Genomic DNA, 23,094 nt, shown 5'->3' with positions numbered 1-23,094 from the left:
AGCCCTGGTGCAATACGTTCTGACGTATAGCCTGGGCCAACGAGATTCAGAGGTGGGGCAAATCACGCTGGAGGAGTGGTCTCAGATCAGGGACCTATGCACTCTTCTGCACAGTTTTGAAATGGCGACGAAGATGTTTAGTGCTGACGATGCCATTATCAGCATGACTAATCCGGTGATTTACATGCTGGAGCACATGTTAAACAGAATTCGGAGTCAGGTGGTGGCACAAGAGGAGGTGGAGGAAGTAGAGGAGGAGGAGTTGTATGCGGAAGGGCTAACATCTGCAAGGTCCAGACGGTCAGCAGCGCCAGGGCGGCAGGCATGTGAGGGTGGGGGAGATGATTTTACCAGGGCGCATGGTAGCAGCCAAACTAGTGAGGAAGGTGCAGGAGCCCAGGAAGAAGTGGAGGACGAACTGATGGAAGACTCATCAGATGAGGGAGACCTTGATCACATTTCTGTTGTGCGAGGTTGGGGGGAGAGGACAGAGGAAGGAAGCATGATTGTTACCTCGCCACCAACACAACAGGGACTTGTTGCTCCTGGATGCGCAACACACATGAGTGCCTTCTTGCTGCACTACCTGCAACATGACCCTCGAATTGTGAGAATTAGAAATAATCCTGACTACTGGGTTGCCACACTGTTAGATCCCCGGTACAAAAGTAAATTTGCAGAAATTATTCCTGCCATAGAAAGGGATGCACGCATGCAGGAGTATCAGCAGAGACTGTTGCAGAATCTTACATGTGCTTTTCCACAAAATACCAGTGGTGCACGTAGTGAATCTCACAGTTCCAACTTGCCAACCGTGGGACCGTCAAGTGTTCAGCACTCAAACCGTAACAGAACCACAGTATCTGCTGGTAACATCAATTTTGCGGAATCATTTCACCACTTTTTTAGCCCATCCTTTGCAAGGCCACAGGAGACAAGAAGTCTGACACATAGTCAACGCCTAGAGACGATGGTACAGGAGTATCTCCAAGTAAACATTGAAGCCACGACTGTGTCACTGGACCCTTGCTCTTTTTGGGCTTCCAATCTGGATAAATGGCCGGAGCTAGCCACTTACGCCTTGGAGATCTTGTCATGCCCCGCAGCCAGCGTTCTGTCTGAACGTGTGTTCAGCGCTGCTGGTGGTGTGCTGACAGATAAGCGCACGCGGCTCTCCACTGATAATGTAGACAGACTCACGTTCATAAAGATGAACAAATCATGGATCCGAAACGACTTTTCTACCCCTGTGTCATCCTGGGGAGAGTAAAAGCTTGATGATTGGTTAAAATCACCCTACCAACCGTTTTAAGCTTTCAAATTACTAATCATGTTTATCTGTATCTTGACTGGAAAATAATTTGGGCTTTGTAGCAGTGTGCAGCACTGATCCTATTAGGCCATCTATAAAAAGCTTCACCAGATTTAAAATTAAAAATCATTTTTAGCTGCATCTAGCCCGGAAAATAATTTTGGGGCTCCGAGATGCGCAAGACACATAAGTGCCTTCTTGCTGCACTACCTGCAGCATGACCCTCATATTGTCAGAATTCGAAGTAATCATGACTACTGGGTTGCCACACTCTTAGATCCCCCAAACTTTTCGATCAACCTTTTCATTTTAATAAAGACCAAAAAAATGGTCATTTTTGAAATTATAAGCATTAGCAGGTTGTTAGAAACTGAAATCAAACAGTTTTCAACTCAAAACTTTATTCTAGGTGATGTTACATTTTCACATAGGACCCCTTGTTCGAAAGGAGCTTCTGAACTCTCTCGTCCATTGAATTTGTCAGGTTTTGGATGGTTTCTGCTTCAATTGTTTTGCATGAGGACAGAATACCCTCCCAGAGCTGTTGCTTAGATGTGAACTGCCTCCCGCCATCATAGACACTCCTTTTAATGATGCTCCAAAGGTTCTGAATGGGGTAGAGGTCAGGGGAGCATGGGGGTCACACCATAAGTTTGTCCCCTTTTATGCCCATATCAGCCAGAGATGCAGATGTTTTATGTGCAGCATGAGATGGTGCATTATCATGCAGAAAAATGATCTTGCTGTGAAATACACGGTTCTTCTTCTTGAACCATGGCAGGAAGTGCTGTTTGAGAAAATCCACATACATTATGGAGTTCATCTTTAGCGCCTTCAGGGATCCTAAAGGGGCCGACAATCTCTCTCCCCATGATTCCAGCCCAAAACATTACTCCACCTCCTCCTTGTTGGCGCTGTAGCCGTGTTTGAGTGGGGTGTCCATCAACCAGCCATCCTCCATTCCATTCATCTGGACCATCGAGCGCTGCACGGCACTCATCCGTGAACAAAACAGTTTTGAAATCAGTCTTCATGTAATGTTTGGCCCACTGGAGCCGTTTCTGCTTGTGTGAAGTGGATATAGGAGGTCGACAGGGTGGCGTATGCACAGCTGCAAACCTCTGAAGGACCCTGCATCTTGTTGTTCGGGGGACGTTGGAGGCACAAGCAGCTTCAAAAACTTGTCTGCTGCTATGACAAGGCTTTTTTGCCGCTGCTCTTTCAACCTGACGTAATTGCCTGTAGGAAAGAGTCCTCAATTTGCCCTTATCAGCACGCACACGTGTGTACTGTGAATCAGCTACATACTTCTTGATTGCCAAGACACTTCATCCTGATCATCGCACAATGTTGATTGTAGTCATGCCTTGACCTAAACACTCCACAATTTGTTGCTTCTCAGCAGCCGACACATCCTTTTTCTTTCCCATTTTGGCAGAAAATGTAGGCTGCTTAATAATGTGAGAGAGCCTTCTTAAGTAGTCTTGCCTTTCATTGGACACACCTGCCAAACTAATTAGCACAGGTGTCTGCAATTGCTTACAGTGATATAAAGAGCCCTGACACACATCACCATCAATGAGTTTAACTGACAAACAAACAAATTCTTCCCTTATCACTCCTAAACACTTTTTGCATAATAATTTGGAACGCGGTGTACATGTGCTTTTCCACAAAACACCAGTGGTTCACGTAGTGAATCTTACAGTTCTAACTTGCCAACCGTGGTCTGTATGGAATTGTTCAATAAAGGGCCCAAAATTAAGATAACATAGATGGGAGAGGTCTCTATGAATAGGAATTCCTAAGTATTTGATACCCTGTGAGGGCCAGGCAAAGGGAAAGTTGGACTGGATGGAATCCTATATGGATTTAGGGAGGGAGACATCGAGGGCCTCAGACTTCGCTGCATTGATTTTAAAATTTTACCATGTAACAAAGTGATCTATTTCAGCCATAACAGCAGGGATGGATATATGTGATTGAGTGATATATACTAGGACATCATCAGCAAATAGAGAGCACTTGTACTCGGTGCCTCCCACCTCAATCCACCAAATATTGGGGTTATGGCGAATTGATGAGAGCAGGTGCTCCGTCACTAGGATGTATAAGAGAGGGGACAGAGGACATCCCTGCCTTGTCCCATTGGTGATTGTGAAAGGTGATGAAAATGTTCTGACGCACCCCCTGGGCCTTGGGACACCCGGAGCCGGACCCTTTTTGGTGGATGCTGGTGGTTGTAGTCTTCGTGGCGGCGATCCGGTTCCGTGGCTCAGGGCGGTCAAACCAGTGGCGGAACTATTTATGTGGTTTTGATGTTTAAATGTCCGACTACGCCACCCGTGGATTGCGGTCAGAGTGAACCGCCGCTACAGGGCAGACCGCTAAGGCTGGTGTTGTGGGTGCAGCAGAGCGTAGCATAACTCCCCACGGGAGGAGTATAGCCTCAGGGCAGTGTATGCGGAGGATGGGGGTGATGGTGCAGGGCAGCAGCAGTAACGACACGGAGTCAGTGATGCAGTTCAGGGCCTTTACTCACAGTTCTTATTATCCAGACCACGTCTGCAGGTAACGGCTGCCCACGTCGTACTGTGCTCACCAGGTGAGGGGCTCAGACAACTCCCAGATAACTTTGGAGCGCTTCACAGGACCCCCTTTGTGTGTCCTTTGTCTGGCCTTTCTTACCAACACTTCTGTCCGGCTGCCTCGGGCCTCCTCTTGGTAAACTTGGCGCCAGTTTCCCTGACCCTATGTGGTGCCTTCCTAGCGGGTGGAGCAAGGGGCTGCGCCACATAAAATGTCAGAGCCTCCGGTTTCTAGCTGAGGGTCGTTTCCTGCCTCCACTAGTTCGGGGACCGGTCTCCCCCTTTGGCCTGACCCCTCCACGCAGGTGGATTCGGGCGTGCGGTGGCGACTCGCCCGTCCGCACCCCTGGGATCCCTTCATTCCTCGTTCCTGGAGCCTTCTCCAATCCTCTTCCTACCTTCTCCCTCTTGCAGGCCTGGGCCTCTGTTACTAGGCCCGCCTCCGGAGCAGAGCTCATGCAGAGACCCTGCTCCCTGCAACTTCTGCTCAGACTTCTCTGCACTGAACTAAGATGGTGCCCACCTTTTATACTCCCTTCTCAATGCACCCAGGAACTGCTTCCTCCCTGCTCCTGCACTACAGGGTTCCCCTTCCTCAGTGTTCCCTCCCCCCACTCCAGCCAGGGACAGGGACTGTCGTGCCCATCTCAGGGGCATATTGGTCGCCCTGCCCCACGGCAGTGTGGTGTAATGCATGCAGGTGTCCACACTCCATCCTTACCTGAGAGTGAGATATCACACCTCTGGGTGAGGTGCAATACCTCTGTAGCAACCGAACCCTCAGTGTAATACAGTTCCATTTATCTTCAGGATAGGTGACGTATTGCGATACAGGGCCGTGATTTTGGCTATAAAACGGTCCCCTAGACCCCTACCCCAAGCTTTTTAAGAGAATCATATATGGCGTGCCAGGAGACTCTATGGAATGCTTTCTCAGCATCCAACGAGAGTATCTAATTACAAATTTTTAACTGCATCTAGCCCAGGAAATACTTTGTGCCTAGTAGCAGTGTCTGCTAGTCAGCGGATTATCCCGGCTGTTAAGCAAGCTACACCACCTGTAGTTTGGACACTTAATTTTTTCAAAGGAAATGCTTCGGGACCACGGGATACTCAGTGAAGAGCATGAGGAGGCACCCCAAGGCATAGGGGCTGGGACTGGCAGTAGGATGCCTTGCGGTGGACAGCCGAGCTCGATCCTTATAAAAGCTTTTTAACTGCAGCAGCTTTAGTGGACGCTACTGGAGCTGGAATTACGCGGCTGCTGGCATGAGACTTGCCCTCCAATAGATCCTTGTAAATGGATTTAAAGTGTATTCATTCAAATTAGAGAGACAATTTAAATTAAAAAGCTTAGAGCTGCCTCCACCACAGGGGGGCTCGCTTGACCCACCAGCGGACAGGCACCAGTATTGGGAGAGGGGGGCTGGCCGTCAGGGTTCACCGCGGCTCTGGCACAAACCCGGTGACATGGAGGTGGCACGGGCAGGAGCGGACTGAACGTGTCGGCTTCTCACTTTTTGGATTTTAGAAGGGCATGACATGCCTATATCTGTGTCTCCCCATCCTTTTACTCCTCCACCTCTTTTCTTTTCGCATGACTATATGTACTTGTCACTTTTCCATGTGTTAGTTGTGTCTTCAGAGCAGTTTGTCAGCTTTGGACACCTTTGAAGGTGTTTTCTATGTGTTTCTATGTGTTTTTGTTTGCCTGCCATTGGTTTTAACGGTGTTCGAAGGTGTTCGACGAACAGTTCGACGAACAGTTCGGCGAACACACAGGTGTTCGACGAACCGAACCGAACTCGAACACTACGGGGGTGGCTCAACACTAGTCCTTATGTGTAATGCGGTTAATCTGCCTATAATCAACACACATCCTCATTGTACCATCTTTATTTCTAGCAAGGACTAATGGAGCTGCCCAGGGGCTACAACTATCTCTGATCACCCCAGCTTCCTTCATCTCCCGTAACATTACCTTGGCACATTGATAGTGAGCTGGGGGTACAGGCCGGTACTTCTCTTTAATGGGCGGATGATCTCCTGTAGGGATATGATGTTGGACCCATTTTATCTGCCCAATGTCTAGTGGGTGTTTGCTAAACACTCCCTCATATTCTTGTACCACCCGGTAGACCCCATGCTTTTGGGGTGGAGTCTGTGCCTACTTGTAGCTTCTGACACCAATCCTCCATCTGCCCCTTGGGGCCATTGTCTTCCACCTGTTCGGAAGGAGGCAAGGGTTCCACTGCCTTTATTGCATTGTCACTGACAGTGAACAGCTTAGCAAAGGTAGCATACCAGGGTAAATGGACCTCTTTCTCCCCACAATTCAGGATGCGTATCGGTACTCTCCCCTTGTGGACATCGACTACCCTCCTGGCTGTCAAGATGGTGGGCCTACTATTAGAGTACACGGGTTCTACGAGCGCCTGATAATCTTGACCCCTGAGACCGATTGCTGCCTGCACCATGTTAACATTTCACTCTTAGGGGGTATTGTAATAGGGAATGGATCACTCACTCTGACACTGCCGACTTCTCCACCAGACAGCTCTACCTGTTGTCTCTGCATCAGGGCTTTGATCTTCTTCTGCAGTACTCGCTGCTGACTAAAACTGGCAATCTCTGCGACCTGTTGCAACAAAATAATAATTTGCCCAAGACAATTCTCTATCACATTGGTGCCTAAGGTTATCCTAGGGTGGCTTTCTCGGCGATCAATATCTACAATAATCAAACCTTGTGATGGCAATTCTACTCGGCCAACCTTTATAGTCATCTCTTTATACCCCACCTGAGGCAAGGGCTGCCTATTGCTGACAAAGATGTTAAAATGTTCATCTGGACAGCGGGTAATGTCTGAATCAGCCCTGTATCGTTATCACCTGGGAACCAGTGTCCAGTAATGTGTTCATCGGGATGCCATCAAACACGACAGATAGGACCGGTCATCCTCCCATGTACTTGTCTCGCTTTGTGGGCCTGGTCATCTTACTCCTGGGGGTTTGCCCTCTGCCCCAGGGGTTGCTCTTTTAAATTGCAGAATCTTGCAATGTGCCCCGCCTTTTGACAGCGGCGGCAGATGCGTTGTCCGTTCTGGTCGTAGCGATCACTGTCTCTCCCTCTGGTCGGTGTAATTCTCTGCTGTCGCCACGGGACATCATCTGGATTGGAAGCCAGCTGAATTCTTTCCTTTGGAGACACTTGCATGGCCTGCATGGTTTTGTTTAGTGTAGCCACACTTTTGGTCAGCTCCTGGACCTGAAGGCGTAGGTCTGCAGAGGGGTCATTATCTAGGGTCTGCACGTCAGCCTCCACAGGTGATGGGGAAAAGGACGCCACCTCCTGGTGGTATGTGATAGCTGGGTGCCGGAGGGGTGCAGTGCCACTTGGGGTTGATTCTCGCAGCACCCAGATGGCTTGGTCTTTAAATTTAAAAAGTCTAGATCAGGGTTTTGCAGAGCCATAATGAGCAGCTATATCTGGTGAGCATTAGACAGGAGCCCCTCAATAAACTGTTCGGTTAGCAACCTGTCCTTGTCTCGCATACTGTCGGGGTCTACCTGTTTAATTGCTCGCAGCGCCTCATGCAGGTTTAGAGCATAGTTCTGTACACTGTCCTGCACCCTTTGTTTGCACCCGTAGTACTTAATTTTAATCTCCACTGCTGTGCGGGTGTCAAAGGTATCCTTTAACCTGGCCAGGATTTGCGTAACAGTTCTTGTGTCCCTGCCCGGCCAGGACTTCACCTCCCTCTGGGCTGCACCGATTAGCTGTCCTATAAGGATGCTGACTTTTTCCTCCTCAGACAGGGGGTATACTTTGAACAAACTGTGCAGTTTCTCCTTAAATTCACTCAGGGTGTGTGACTCCTCTGAGTACTGAAGCAACCACGCCGCCTCTGGAATATACGGCATGAATAAAGGCATTGCAGTTGCTGCGGCAGCGCCCGCAGCTGGATCTTCTTCTAGGTTGGGATCTTCCTTCCCCCTAGTGAACCTCAGCAAGGTCCTGGGTTTCTGCTGGCATACCTGTATGCTGCTCTGCAGGCAAGAAGGATCGTTTACCCGGCGGTTCCGGATCAGGGCCTCCTGCTTCCCTTCGGCTAACGTTAAATGACGTGATTATACAGTTCAGCAAGTCTATGGCACACAGTACCCGGTTATACAAGGCTACGACAATACTGTTCGTGATGCCAAGTTGAGGCGCCCCCTGGGGCCGTGGGGTACTTGGTAGCCAGGCCGGAACTTTTCGGGGTAGTCACGGTGGCAGTAGCCCGGTCCGTGGCCCCGGGTGGTCAAATAAAGAAAAGGGAAAGTGGAATAAAGTTTTTGGGGATAATGTTCATGACGCCACCCATGGTATGCGGCTATATGGGGCCTCCACTGCGGTGCAGATCCACTGGAGATGATGGTGATGCAGCAGAGTTGGTTCAGCTCTCCACAGGCAGAGCTAAGCTGCAGGGCAGTATAAGATGAATTGTGGAGGTAGATGTTGTTGGTGTGGTGTAGTGCAGGGCTGAGGGGACAGCTAATGACCAGACAACAAATTAATGGCGGTTTCCTCTACCTTTACTCGGTTTGACAGAGCAGACCAGGGCACTGGTAGTAGCTGGTGGTGGAGATCAGGGCGACCTAGAAGCAATTCGGGGATCCACCTCACCAGGTGGAGTTGTAGGCCTTCACTTTGCGCTATCCTCTTTGGCCCTGCTGCTTAAAGCTATGCTCCGGCCCTCGTTCCTGAGCAAACGTCTATTCCTAACCTGTATGGCAGGCAGCTCAGGCCTTCTTCAGGTGTCGCTCCTTCATGGCGGTGCGGGGCCCTAGGATGCTGCTGAGCCACCGGGCATCTGGTGGGGCCAGGAGACCTGCAGTCTCCTGCCCTCCAGATTTAGCTGCCAGGCCTTCAGTGCCTGCACAACCATGTACTCCGGTGTCCGGTTCCTTGCGCTTTCCTCTGGGGCGACCTTGATCACAGCTCCCTTCCCCAGGTTCTTCCTCGCTGCTCTCTTGTCTCCAACTCCCTTTCTACACTCCAACTACCCTTTTAATAACCCCGCCTCCAGGCTCCAATTTAAAGGGGGAGAGCTCCCCCTTCTGATCTGGAGCCAGGAAAAGTGTTGGATGCTGGTATTACCTGATCAGGGGACCCCTCCTTGCTTCTAGGCATGACATCATCCCCTGTGAGGGAGGCAATGCCAATGTGACAACCGGACTCCTGGGGTGCCACACCAAGCTTTTTACTGTTTTTATGGAAAAAAAAAAAATAAGCCCACAGCACTATTTTTCAACTTAAAATTTAGAGAATATGTGATGGAGGCTGTGAAATGAACATTGATGTAGATGTGATCATAGCTCTCTGGATATTTTCACCTAATCTTGGGTTTTCTCTGGCCTCCAAAACACAAAGCAAATCATGGAAATCAAATCAAAGGGAATGTGTCAACATAAAATGAATTATTGTTTAAATCAAATTATTGTTTAAAGGGGTTGTATACAATTTGCACAACGCGGTCTCAATCAGCACGTTTACACTAGTAAAATAACAACATCTATACCCCCCTCTGGCACCAGCGCCATTCCAGCGGTATCGACTCTATCTTTCCCGGAGCTCACTTGACATTGTTATGTCTTGTGAGGCCTGCGCACAATCAGTGCTGTCTTGATATCTGATTCATCCGAAGGCGGGAATAATAAGGTCAGAGCTGATTGGGTGTAGGGTTCACATTAGAGATGAGCGGTGTTCGACTCGAACTGTTCGCCAATCTCAAATTCGAGCTTTTTTGGGCTGTGTTCAAGCCGCTCGGCGAACACGAACAATTTGAAAAAAATTTGGCTGTTCGAGGTTATGATCGATAACTGTTCACGCACCAACATCATAACTGGATTTTTTCTCAGTAATGCTAAAAATTAATGTTAATACGCAGTTTGAGTGTACAGCGGGGCGGGGGGGGAGGGGCAGGGGATGGATCTCTGCAGAAATAATGAAGATCTCCATTTTTTTTCTCTCTCCCGCATTTACAGTGGGGAGGTGCAATCTGTCAGCCTATCAGCAGCGCACACACGGAGCGAACTGCTTTTTTTCACACAAGCAAGGGCATGTGTCATTGGCAGTGTATGTCACATGTCCTTGCACTATAAGACCCAGCAATTTTCCCCGTCGCCACCATTTTCTCACTGCTGCAGCTGCATGTTAGACGGCACCGCTCTTGCTGTGTGCGCTATACTTTGAGTGTTAATTTCAAGCCAATTTTCGCACAAATCTACAGATTGCTTGGGAGTAGAGATGAGCGGTGTTCGACTCGAACTGATCACCAATCTCAAATTCGAGCTGTTTTGGGCGGTGTTCGAGCGGTTCGGCGAACCCGAATAATTTGAAAAAAATTCGGCTGTTCGAGGTTATGTTCGATAACTGTTCGTGCACCAAAATCATAACTGGATTTTTTTCTCAGTAATAGTGTTGAGCCACCCCTGTAGTGTTCGAGTTTGGTTTGGTTCGTCGAACACCCGTGTGTTTGCCGAACTGTTCATCGAACACCGTCGAACACCGTTAAAACTAATGGCAGGCAAACAAAAACACATAGAAAACACCTTCAAAGGTGTCCAAAAGCTGACAAACTGCTCAGAAGACATAACTAACACATGGAAAAGTGACAAGTACATATAGTCATGAGAAAAGAAATGAGGTGGAGGAGTAAAAGGAGGGGGAGACACAGATATAGGCATGTCATGCCCTTTTAAAACCCAAAAAGTGAGAAGCCGACACGGCCAGTCCGTTCCTGCCCATGCGACCTCCGTGTCGCCGGGTTTGTGCCAGAGCCGCGGTGGACCCTGACGGCCAGCCCCCCTCTCCCAATACTGGTGTCTGTCCGCTGGTGGGTCGAGTGAGCCCCCCTGTGGTGGAGGCAGGTCTAAGCTTTTTAATTTAAATTGTCTCTCTAATTTGAATGAGTACACTTTAAATCCTTTTACAAGGATCTATTGGAGGGCAAGTCTGGTGCAAGCAGCCGCGGTAATTCCAGCTCCAGTAGCGTCCACTAAAGCTGCTGCAGTTAAAAAGCTTTTATAAGGATCGAGCTCAGCGGTCCACCACAAGGCGTCCTACCGCCAGTCCCAGCCCCTTTGCCTTGGGGTGCCTCCTGATGCTCTTCACTGAGTATCCCGGGGTCCCGAAGCATTTCCTTTGAAAAAATTAAGTGTCCAAACTACAGGTGGTGTAGCTTGCTTAACAGCTGGGATAATCCGCTGACTAGCAGACACTGCTACTAGGCACAAATTATTTCCTGGGCTAAATGCAGTTAAAAATTTGTAATTAGATACTCTCGTTGGATGCTGAGCAAGCAATCTATAGAGTCTCCTGGCACGCCATATATTATTCTCTGAAAAATCTTGGGTTAGGGGTCTAAGGGACCCTTTTATAGCCAAAATCACGGCCCTGTATCGCAATATGTCACCTAGGCTGAAGATAAATGGAACTGTAGCACCCCGAGGGCTCGGTTGCTACAGAGGTATTGCACCTCACCCAGAGGTGTGATATCTCACTCTCAGGTAAGGATGGAGTGTGGATCACGAGCCCGACACCTGCATGCATTACACCACATTGCCGTGGGGCAGGGCGACCAATATGCCCCTGAGATGGGCACGACAGTCCCTGTCCCTGGCTGGAGTGGGGGGGAGGGAACACTGAGGAAGGGGAACCCTGTAGTGCAGGAGCAGGAGGAAACAGTTCCTGGGTGCACTGAGAAGGGAGTATAAAAGGTGGGCACCATCTTAGTTCAGTGCAGAGAAGTCTGAGCAGAAGTGACAGGGAGCAGGGGCTCTGCATGAGCTCTGCTCCGGAGGCGGGCCTAGTAACAGAGGCCCAGGCCTGGAAGAGGGAGAAGGAAGGAAGAGGATTGGAGAAGGCTCCAGGAACGAGGAACGAAGGGATCTCAGGGGTGCGGACGGGCGAGTCGCCACCGCACGCCCCAATCCACCTGCATGGAGGGGTCAGGCCAAAGGGGGAGACCGGTCCCCGAAACTAGTGGAGGCGGGAAACGACCCTCAGCTAGAAACCGGAGGCTGTGACATTTTATGTGGCGCAGCCCCTCGCTTCACCCGCTAGGAAGGCACCACATAGGGTCAGGGAAACTGGGGCCAAGTTTACCAAGAGGAAGCCCGAGGCAGCCGGACAGAAGCGTTGGTAAGAAAGGCCAGACAAAGGACACACAAAGGGGGTCCTGTGAAGCACTCCAAAGCAATCTGGGAGTTGTCTGAGCCCCTCACCTGGTGAGCACAGTACGACGTGGGCAGCCGTTACCTGCAGAAGTGGTCTGGATAATAAGAACTGTGAGTAAAGGCCCTGGACTGCATCACTGACTCCGTGTCGTTACTGCTGCTGCCCTGCACCATCACCCCCATCCTCCGCATACACTGCCCTGAGGCTATACTCCTCCCGTGGGGAGTTATGCTACGCTCTGCTGCACCCACAACACCAGCCTCAGCGGTCTGCCCTGCAGCGGCGGTTCACTCTGACCGCAATCCACGGGTGGCGTAGTCGGACATTTAAACATCAAAACCACATAAATAGTTCCGCCACTGGTTTGACCGCCCTGAGCCACGGAACCGGGTCACCGCCACGGAGACTACAACCACCAACATCCACCAAAAAGGGTCCAGCTCCGGGTGTCCCAAGGCCCAGGGGGCGCGTCAGAACATTTTCATCACCTTTCATAATCACCAATGGGACAAGGCAGGGATGTCCTCTGTCCCCTCTCTTATACATCCTAGTGACGGAGCACCTGCTCTCATCAATTCGCCATAACCCCAATATTAGGTGGATTGAGGTGGGAGGCACCGAGCACAAGTGCTCTGTATTTGCTGATGATGTCCTAGTATATATCACTCAATCACATATATCCATCCATGCTGTTATGGCTGAAATAGATCACTTTGTTACATGGTCAAATTTTAAAATCAATGCAGCGAAGTCTGAGGCCTTCGATGTCTCCCTCCCCAAATCCATACAGCATTCCATCCAGTCCAACTTTCCCTTTGCCTGGCCCTCACAGGGTATCAAATACTTAGGAATTCCTATTCATAGAGACCTCTCCCGTCTTTTTGTTATCTTAATTTTGGGCCCTTTATTGAACAACTCCATACAAACCATGGTTGGCAAGTTAGAACTGTAAGATTCACTACGTGAACCACTGGTGTTTTGTGGAAAAGCACATATATGATTCTGCAACAGTCTCCGCTGATACTCCTGCATGCGTGCATCCCTTTCTATGGCAGGAATAATTTCTGCAAATTTACTTTTGTACCGGGGATCTAACAGTGTGGCAACCCAGTAGTCTGGATTATTTCTAATTCTCACAATTCGAGGGTCATGTTGCAGGTAGTGCAACAAGAAGGCACTCATGTGTCTTGCGCATCCCGGAGCACCAAGTCCCTGTTGTGTTGGTGGCGAGGTAACAATCATGCTTCCTTCCTCTGTCCTCTCCCCCCAACCTCGCACAACAGAATTGTGATCAAGGTCTCCCTCATCTGAAGAGACTTCCATCAGTTCGTCCTCCACTTCTTCCTGGGCTCCTGCACCTTCCTCACTAGTTTGGCTGCTACCATGCGCCCTGGTAAAACCATCTCCCCCACCCTCACATGCCTGCCGCCTTGGTGCTGCCGAACGTCGGGACCTTGCAGATGTTAGCCCTTCCGCATACAACTCCTCCTCCTCTACTTCCTTCATCTCCTCTTGTGCCACCACCTGACTTCGAATTCTGTTTAACATGTGCTCCAGCATGTAAATCACCGGAATAGTCATACTGATAATGGCATCGTCAGCACTAAACATCTTCGTCGCCATTTCAAAACTGTGCAGAAGGGTGCATAGGTCCCTGATCTGAGACCACTCCTCCAGCGTGATTTGCCCCACCTCTGGATCTCGTTGGCCCAGGCTATACATCAGAACGTATTGCACCAGGGCTTGTCGGTGCTGCCACAGTCGCTGCAACATGTGCAGAGTTGAATTCCACCGGGTAGGCACATCACATTTTAGCCGGTGAAGTGGCAAGCCCAACGACTTCTGTAGAGATGTAAGTCGCTGAGCTGCGGGATGCGAATGGCGGAAGTGAGCACACAGCGACCGTGCCCTCTGCAGAAGACCATCTAGTCCGGGATAGTGGGCTAAAATTGCTGGACAACCAGGTACAACACGAGAGCCATACAAGGCACGTATGTGACATTGCCCCGGCGAAGGGCCGCACCCAGGTTTGCAGCATTGTCGCACACGGCCTTCCCTGGTTTCAGGTCCAGTGGAGACAACCATTCATGAAATTGGTTCTCCAGAGCTGACCACAACTCCTCAGCTGTGTGACTCACAATTCCCAGACATTTCAAAGTAAAAACCGCCTGATGACGTTGAGCCCTGCTGCCAGCATAGTAAGGAGGTGTGCAGGATCCCTTCTGCGCAGTTAGAAATCTTGTGGCATGACCAGACAGGCTTTGGGTGCAGGTGGAGGACCGAGAGGAGGTTGAGGAGGCAGAAGCAGAGGAGGAACTTTGAGATAAAGAGGATTGACGCACTACTCGTGGGGACGGCAAGACTTGGACAGCTGCCCCTTGTCTTGCTGTCACCATAGTTACCCAGTGCCCAGTCAGCGACATGTAACGCCCCTGTCCATACCTACTCGTCCAAGTGTCTGTGGTGAAATGCACCCTGTCACACACAGAGTTTCTCAAAGAAGCGGTGATGTTGTGTGCGACATGCTGGTGGAGCGCAGGCACACCTTTCTTTGAGAAGTAGTGCCGACTGGGCATCTGGTACTGGGGCACTGCTGCGGACATAAGGTCTCGAAAATCCTCTGTGTCCACCAGGCGGCAAGGAAGCATTTCTGTAGCCAAGAGCTTGCAGATGGTGAAATTCAACCTCTTAGCTTTCTCATGGCTAGGAGGAAAGGGTCTTTCACTTGTCCACATCTGAGGGACCGAGGGCTGGCTGTTGTGCATAGACGGGGTTGAGAAGGGTGTCCCCGGCAAACTGCCGGTCTGTGAGGAAGATGCAGGCGGACATGTTAGGTTGCCTTGATCCAAAGGTGATGCTATCAATGTCAGACAGCGCTGAACACCAGCTGGTGTTTCACCTCCAAAGAAAATGATGACCTGCCAATCACGCTGGCTGTTGCGGGTAAAAAGGTGGCAGGTCTGCGTCCAAAAACAAGTGTGACTGGGGTCCCCCCAGTCACAGAGGATGAAGAGGCTGTGGATGCACAAGATGTGGCAGACGGTGTTTGGAACGGCCGACTAGGCCGCATTGTAGCACAGTGAGCTTCCCACTGCAACTTATGCTTCATGTCCATGTGCCGGTTCATGCATGAAGTACTCAAACTATGTATTTTTTGGCCTCTACTTAGCTTTTGCTGACAAATGTTACAGATAACATGAGTTGAGTCATCTTTATCGATCTAAAAAATTGCCCAGGCTATGCAAGGCTTAGCACCCATGCGACCTGAAGAGCCACAACGACTTGTGGTCAGACGCAGAGTTGTGTTTGAGGATGCAGTTGTTGACGTGCTTCCAGTACTACGTCTCTGTCCAGGAAGGCGCAGCCTGACCTCGTCGTCTCTAGCATCCTCCTCCACCTCCTCTGCTGACCTCATCTCTTGGCTGACTGTGGGTTGACAGTAAGTGGGATCTCCAACCTCATCATCATCACCCTGTGTGTTATCACATCTGTCGTCCTCAGAGCCAACCTGTTCCTGCCCTGACAAAAAACTAAAGTTGTCGCTCCAATCAGGTATTTGAGTCTCATCATCGTCTTCCTCATTGTCTCCACTAACAGAAGTTACAGTTTGGGAACGAGGGTCTACATTATGGTCAGAACCTTCTGCGTCTGGTCCTGGATCCGACTCCTAAAGATTCTGGGCATCATTGCAGATCATTTCCTTGTCTGTATTCCAGAAGCTCAGGAGCCAACCTCTGATTCCCAGGCTATAGTATAAGTAAACAGCTCTGCAGACTCAACCATCTGTTCTACCCCATACTCAGACGGGCAGCTGGAGATTTGGGAGCTGTGAGGAAGCAAGTGCGATTGCGGTGACACCTCTGAGGACTGGAGTATTTGTGATGTTGAAGTTGAGGTGGAGGAGAGCCCACTTAAAGGAGCACTTGATATCCGTTGAAGCACCTGCTGTTTTTGTGCCTCATCTGGAATTTGTAGCGATTGGCGTGGCTGTAAGAAAGGGATCTTATCACATTGTCCTCTAAAAGAAGTAGACATTTTAGTTTGGCTGGAAGATGGTCTTTCTTCTGCAGATGTTACTGTTGCTTTAACACCTACCCCACGGACACAACCTTTTTCCCCTTCCCAACACGCCTATTCCCCTTTCCACCAGCAGCAGGCCTTTTTCCACTCATTTTGGTGGTTAACTAATTCACAACTCTGGAGTTGTTTGCACAAAAAAACAATGGATGGGAACCGAGCAGAGCTGAGTGGCCAAACTGTGGTATTAGGCCAAAAGTATTGGCTGGGTTAGATGCAGAAAAAAATTATATTGAATTTGCAACCTGATGGAGGTCAGTATAGATGGACTAATAGAACAAGTCCCACACACTGCAACAAGCTGAAATATTTTTTCAGAGCTAAATGCAGAAAAAAAATAGATTGAATTTGCAACATGATGGAGGTCAGTATAGATGGACTAATAGACCAAGTCCCACACACTGCTAGAAGCCGAAAAAAATTTTCAGGGCTAGATGCAGAACAAAATTATATTGAATTTGCAACCTTATGGAGGTCAGTATAGATGGACTAATAGAACAAGTCCCACACACTGCTAGAAGCCCTAATATTTTTTCAGAGCTAGATACAGAAAAAATATATATTGAATTTGCAACCTGATGAAGGTCAGTATAGATGGACTAATAGACCAAGTCCCACACACTGCTAGAAGCCCAATTATTTTTTCAGAGATAGATGTAGATAAAAATTATTTTTAATTTGCAACATGGTGGAGGTTAGTATAGAAGGACTAATAGAACAAGTCCCCCACACTGCTCCAAGCTGAAATATTTTTTCAGAGCTAGATGCAGAAAAAAATTATATTGAATTTGCAACCTGATGGAGGTCAGTATAAATGGACTAATAGACCAAGTCCCACACACTGCTAGAAGCCCAAATATTTTTTCAGAGCTAGATGCAGAAAAAAATTATATTGAATTTGCAACCTGATGGAGGCCAGTATAGATAGACTAATAGAACAAGTCCCACACACTGCTAGAAGCCCAAATATTTTTTCACAGCTAGATGCAGATAAAAATTATTTTTAATTTGCAACCTGGTGGAGGTTAGTATAGATGGACTAATAGACCAAGTCCCACACACTGCTACAAGCCGAAATATTTTTTCAGAGCTAGATGCAGAAAAAAATCATATTGAATTTGCAACCTGATGGAGGTCAGTATAGACTGACTAATAGAACAAGTCCCACACACTGCAACAAGCTGAAATATTTTTTTAGAGCTAAATGCAGAAAAAAATTAGATTGAATTTGCAACCTGATGGAGGCCAGTATAGATAGACTAATAGAACAAGTCCCACACACTGCTAAAAGCCCAAATATTTTTTCAGAGCTAGATGCAGATAAAAATTATTTTTAATTTGCAACCTGGTGGAGGTTAGTATAGATGGACTAATAGACCACGTCCCACACACTGCTAGAAGCCAAAATATTTTTTCCGAGCTAGATGCAGAAAAAAATTATATTGAATTTGCAACCTTATGGAGGTCAGTATAGATGGACTAATAGAACAAGTCCCACACACTGCTAGAAGCCCTAATATTTTTTCAGAGCTAGATGCAGATAAAAATTATTTTTAATTTGCAACCTGGTGGAGGTTGGTATAGATGGACTAATAGACCAAGTCCCACACACTGCTAGAAGCCGAAATACTTTTTCAGAGCTAGATACAGAAAAAAAATATATCGAATTTGCAACCTGATGAAGGTCAGCATAGATGGACTAATAGACCAAGTCCCACACACTGCTAGAAGTCCAAATATTTTTCAGAGCTAGATGCAGATAAAAATTATTTTTAATTTGCAACCTGGTGGAGGTTAGTATAGATGGACTAATAGACCAAGTCCCACACACTGCTAGAAGCCCAAATGTTTTTTCAGAGCTAGATGCAGAAAAAAATTAATTTGAATTTCCAACCTGATGGAGGTCAGTATAGATGGACTAATTGAACAAGTCCCACACACTGCTAGAAGCCCTAATATTTTTTCAGAGCTAGATGCAGAAAAAAATTATTTTTAATTTGCAACCTGGTGGAGGTTAGTATAGATGGACTAATAGACCAAGTCCCACACACTGCTAGTAGCCGAAATATTTTTTCAGAGCTAGATACAGAAAAAAAATATATTGAATTTGCAACCTGATGAAGGTCAGCATAGATGGACTAATAGACCAAGTCCCACACACTGCTAGAAGCCGAAATATTTTTTCAGAGCTAGATGCGAAAAAAATTATATTGAATTTGCAACCTGATGGAGGTCAGTATAGATGGACTAATAGAACCAGTCCCACATACTGCTAGAAGCCCAAATATTTTTTCAGAGCTAGATGCAGATAAAAATTATTTTTAACTTGCAACCTGGTGGAGGTTAGTATAGATGGACTAAGAGACCAAGTCCCACACACTGCTAGATGCCGAAATATTTTTTCAGACCTAGATGCAGATAAAAATTATTTTTAATTTGCAACCTGGTGGAGGTTAGTATAGATGGACTAATAGACCAAGTCCCACACACTGCTAGTAGCCGAAATATTTTTTCAGAGCTAGATACAGAAAAAAAATATATTGAATTTGCAACCTGATGAAGGTCAGCATAGATGGACTAATAGACCAAGTCCCACACACTGCTAGAAGCCGAAATATTTTTTCAGAGCTAGATGCGAAAAAAATTATATTGAATTTGCAACCTGATGGAGGTCAGTATAGATGGACTGATAGAACAAGTCCCACACACTGCTAAAAGCCCAAATATTTTTTCAGAGCTAGATGCAGATAAAAATTATTTTTAATTTGCAACCTGGTATAGTTTAGTATAGATGGACTAATAGAACAAGTCCCACACTCTGCTAGAAGCCCAAATATTTTTTCAGAGCTAGATGCAGAAAAAAATTATATTGAATTTGCAACCTAATGTAGGTCAGTATAGATGGACTAATAGAACAAGTCCCACACACTGCTGGAAGGCCAAATATTTTTTCAGAGCTAGATGCATATAAAAATTATTTTTTATTTGCAATATTGTGGAGGTTAGTATGGATGGACTAATACACCAAGTACCACACACTGCTAGAAGCCCAAATATTTTTTCAGAGCTAGAAGCAGAAAAATATTCTATTGAATTTGCAACCTGATGGAGGTCAGTATAAATGGACTAATAGAACAAGTCCCACTCACTGCTAGAAGCCCAAATATTTTTTCACAGCTAGATGCAGATAAAAATTATTTTTAATTTGCAACCTGGTGGAGGTTAGTATAGATGGACTAATAGACCAAGTCCCACACACTGCTAGAAGCTGAAATATTTTTTCAGAGCTAGATGCAGAAAAAAATTATATTGAATTTGCAACCTGATGGAGGTCAGTATAGATGGACTAATAGAACCAGTCCCACATACTGCTAGAAGCCCAAATATTTTTTCAGAGCTAGATGCAGATAAAAATTATTTTTAACTTGCAACCTGGTGGAGGTTAGTATAGATGGACTAAGAGACCAAGTCCCACACACTGCTAGATGCCGAAATATTTTTTCAGACCTAGATGCAGATAAAAATTATTTTTAATTTGCAACCTGGTGGAGGTTAGTATAGATGGACTAATAGACCAAGTCCCACACACTGCTAGAAGCCGAAATATTTTTTCAGAGCTAGATGCAGAAAAAAATTATATTGAATTTGCAACCTGATGGAGGTCAGTATAGATGGACTGATAGAACAAATCCCACACACTGCTAAAAGCCCAAATATTTTTTCAGAGCTAGATGCAGATAAAAATTATTTTTAATTTGCAACCTGGTATAGCTTAGTATAGATGGACTAATAGAACAAGTCCCACACTCTGCTAGAAGCCCAAATATTTTTTCAGACATAGGTGCAGAAAAAAATTATATTGAATTTGCAACCTGATGGAGGTCAGTATAGATGGACTAATAGAACAAGTCCCACACACTGCTAGAAGGCCAAATATTTTTACAGAGCTAGATGCATATACAAATTATTTTTAATTTGCAACCTTGTGGTGGTTAGTATGGATGAACTAATAGACCAAGTACCACACACTGCTAGAAGCCCAAATATTTTTTCAGAGCTAGATGCAGAAAAAAAATACATTGAATTTGCAAACTGATGGAGGACAGTATAAATGGACTAATATACCAAGTCCCACACACTGCTAGAAGCCCAAATATTTTTTCAGAGCTAGATGCATATAAAAATTATTTTTAATTTGCAACCTGGTGGATGTTAGTATAGATGGACTAATAGACCAAGTCCCACACACTACTAGAAGCCGAAAGATTTTTTCAGAGCTAGATGCAGAAAAAAATTATATTGAATTTGCAACCTGATGGAGGTCAGTAAAGATGGACTAATAGACCAAGTCCCACACACTGCTAGAAGCCCAAATATTTTTTCAGAGCTAGATGCAGATAAAAATTATTTTTAATTTGCAACCTGATGGAGGTCAGTATAGATGGACTAATAGAACAAGTCCCACACACTGCTAGAAGCCGAAATATTTTTTCAGAGCTAGATGCAAAAAAAAATTATATTGAATTTGCAACCTGATGGAGGTCAGTATAGATGGACTAATAGAACAAGTCCCACACACTGCTAGAAGCCGAAAAGTTTTTTCAGAGCTCGATGCAGAAAAATATTATATTGAATTTGAAACCTGGTGGAGGCTAGTATAGATGGACTAATAGAATGTTGCTATGCCCAAAAGGTTTTACTTCACTAGGTGCAGTAAAAAAGTTGGTATTCTATACACAGGGGGTGTAGCTTGCAACACAGTTAGGCTACTCCACTGACTAACACACTCTGCAATAGGCCAAACAGGATTTGCTTTGCTAGATTTAGCCAAATGCTGTGAAAAAAACTTGCACAGAACTGGCACAGACCTGCCTGGCAAAAACTGATAGGAACTGATGTAACTTAGTCCTGAAAAGGACTGCAATTACAATTAGTCTTTACTCCCAACCTATCTATTTAAAACCACAGAACTGCCTGATAAAAGTCGTAGGAAATGATGCAACCTAGTCCTTAAAAGGACTGCAATCACAACTATTCCCTACTCCCAAGCTATCTGTAGATTTGTGCGAAAATTGGCTTGAAATTAACAAGGTATAGCGCACACAGCAACAGCGGTGCCGTCTAACACGCAGCTGCAGCAGTGAGAAAATGGTGGCGACGGGGAAAATGGCTGGGTCTTATAGGGCAAGGACATGTGACATACACTGCCAATTACACATGCCCTTGCTTGAGTGAAAAAAAGCACTTCGCTCCGTGTGTGCGCTGCTGATAGGCTGACAGATTGCACTTCCCCACTGTAAATGCGGGAAAGACAAAAAAAAATGGAGATCTTCATTTTTCCTGCAGAGATCCATCCCCTGCCCCTCCCTCCGCCCCACTGTACACTCAAACTGCATATTAATATTAATTTTGGTAGCAGCCAAACTAGTGAGGAAGGTGCAGGAGCCCAGGAAGAAGTGGAGGACGAACTGATGGAAGACTCATCAGATGAGGGAGACCTTGATCACATTTCTGTTGTGCGAGGTTGGGGGGAGAGGGCAGAGGAAGGAAGCATGATTGTTACCTCGCCACCAACACAACAAGGACTTGGTGCTCCTGGATGCGCAAGACACATGAGTGCCTTCTTGCTGCACTACCTGCAACATGACCATCGAATTGTGAGAATTAGAAATAATCCTGACTACTGGGTTGCCACACTGTTAGATCCCCGGTACAAAAGTAAATTTTCAGAAATTATTCCTGCCATAGAAAGAGATGCACGCATGCAGGAGTATCAACAGAGACTGTTGCAGAATCTTACATGTGCTTTTCCCCAAAACACTAGTGGTGCACGTAGTGAATCTTACAGTTTCAACTTGCCAACTGTAGGACCGTCAAGTGTTCAGCACTAAAAACGTAACAGAAACATAGTATCTGCTGGTAACACCAATTTTGCGGAATCATTTCACCACTTTTTTAGCCCATCCTTTGCAAGGCCACAGGAGACAAGAAGTCTGACACATAGTTAACGCCTAGAGACGATGGTACAGGAGTATCTGAAAGTAAACATTGAAGCCATGACTTTGTCACTGGACCCTTGCTCTTTTTGGGCTTCCAATCTGGATAAATGGCCGGAGCTCGCCACTTACGCCTTGGAGATCTTGTCATGCCCCGCAGCCAGCGTTCTGTCTGAATGTGTGTTCAGCGCTGCTGGTGGTGTGCTGACAGATATGCGCACGCGGCTCCCCACTGATAATGTAGACAGACTCACGTTCATAAAGGTGAACAAATCATGGATTCGAAATGACTTTTCTACCCCTGTGTCATCCTGGGGAGAGTAAAAGCTTGATGATTTGTTAAAATTACCTCACCAACCGTTTTAAGCTTTCAAATTACTAATCATGTTTATCTGTATCTTGGCTGGAAAATAATTTGGGCCTTGTAACAGTGTGCAGTACTGATTCTATTAGGCCATCTATACTAAACTCCACCAGATTTAAAATTACTAATCCTGTTTATCTGTATCTTGGCTGGAAAATAATTTGTGCCTTGTAGCAGTGTGCTGTACTGATTCTATTAGGCGATCTATACCAAACTCCACCAGATTTAAAATTACTAATCATGTTTATCTGTATCTTGGCTGGAAAATAATTTGGGCATTGTAGCAGTTTGCAGTACAGATTCTATTAGGCCATCTATTCTAAGCTCCTCCAGCTTTCAAATTAATAATAATTTTTTAGATGCATCTTGCCCGGAAAATAATTTTGGGGCTCCGAGATGCGCAAGACACATGAGTGCCTTCTTGCTGTACTACCTGCAACATGACCCTCAGATTGTCAGAATTCAAAATAATACTGACTACTGAGTTGCCACACTCTTAGATCCCACACACTCTTCGATCAACCTTTTCATTTT

This window comes from Phyllobates terribilis, unplaced genomic scaffold (genome assembly GCF_046119375.1).
Source record: "Phyllobates terribilis strain yellow unplaced genomic scaffold, ASM4611937v1 Scaffold_33__1_contigs__length_13283291, whole genome shotgun sequence".
Lineage (NCBI taxonomy): Eukaryota > Metazoa > Chordata > Amphibia > Anura > Dendrobatidae > Phyllobates > Phyllobates terribilis.
Note: the sequence above shows the minus strand (reverse complement) of the source record.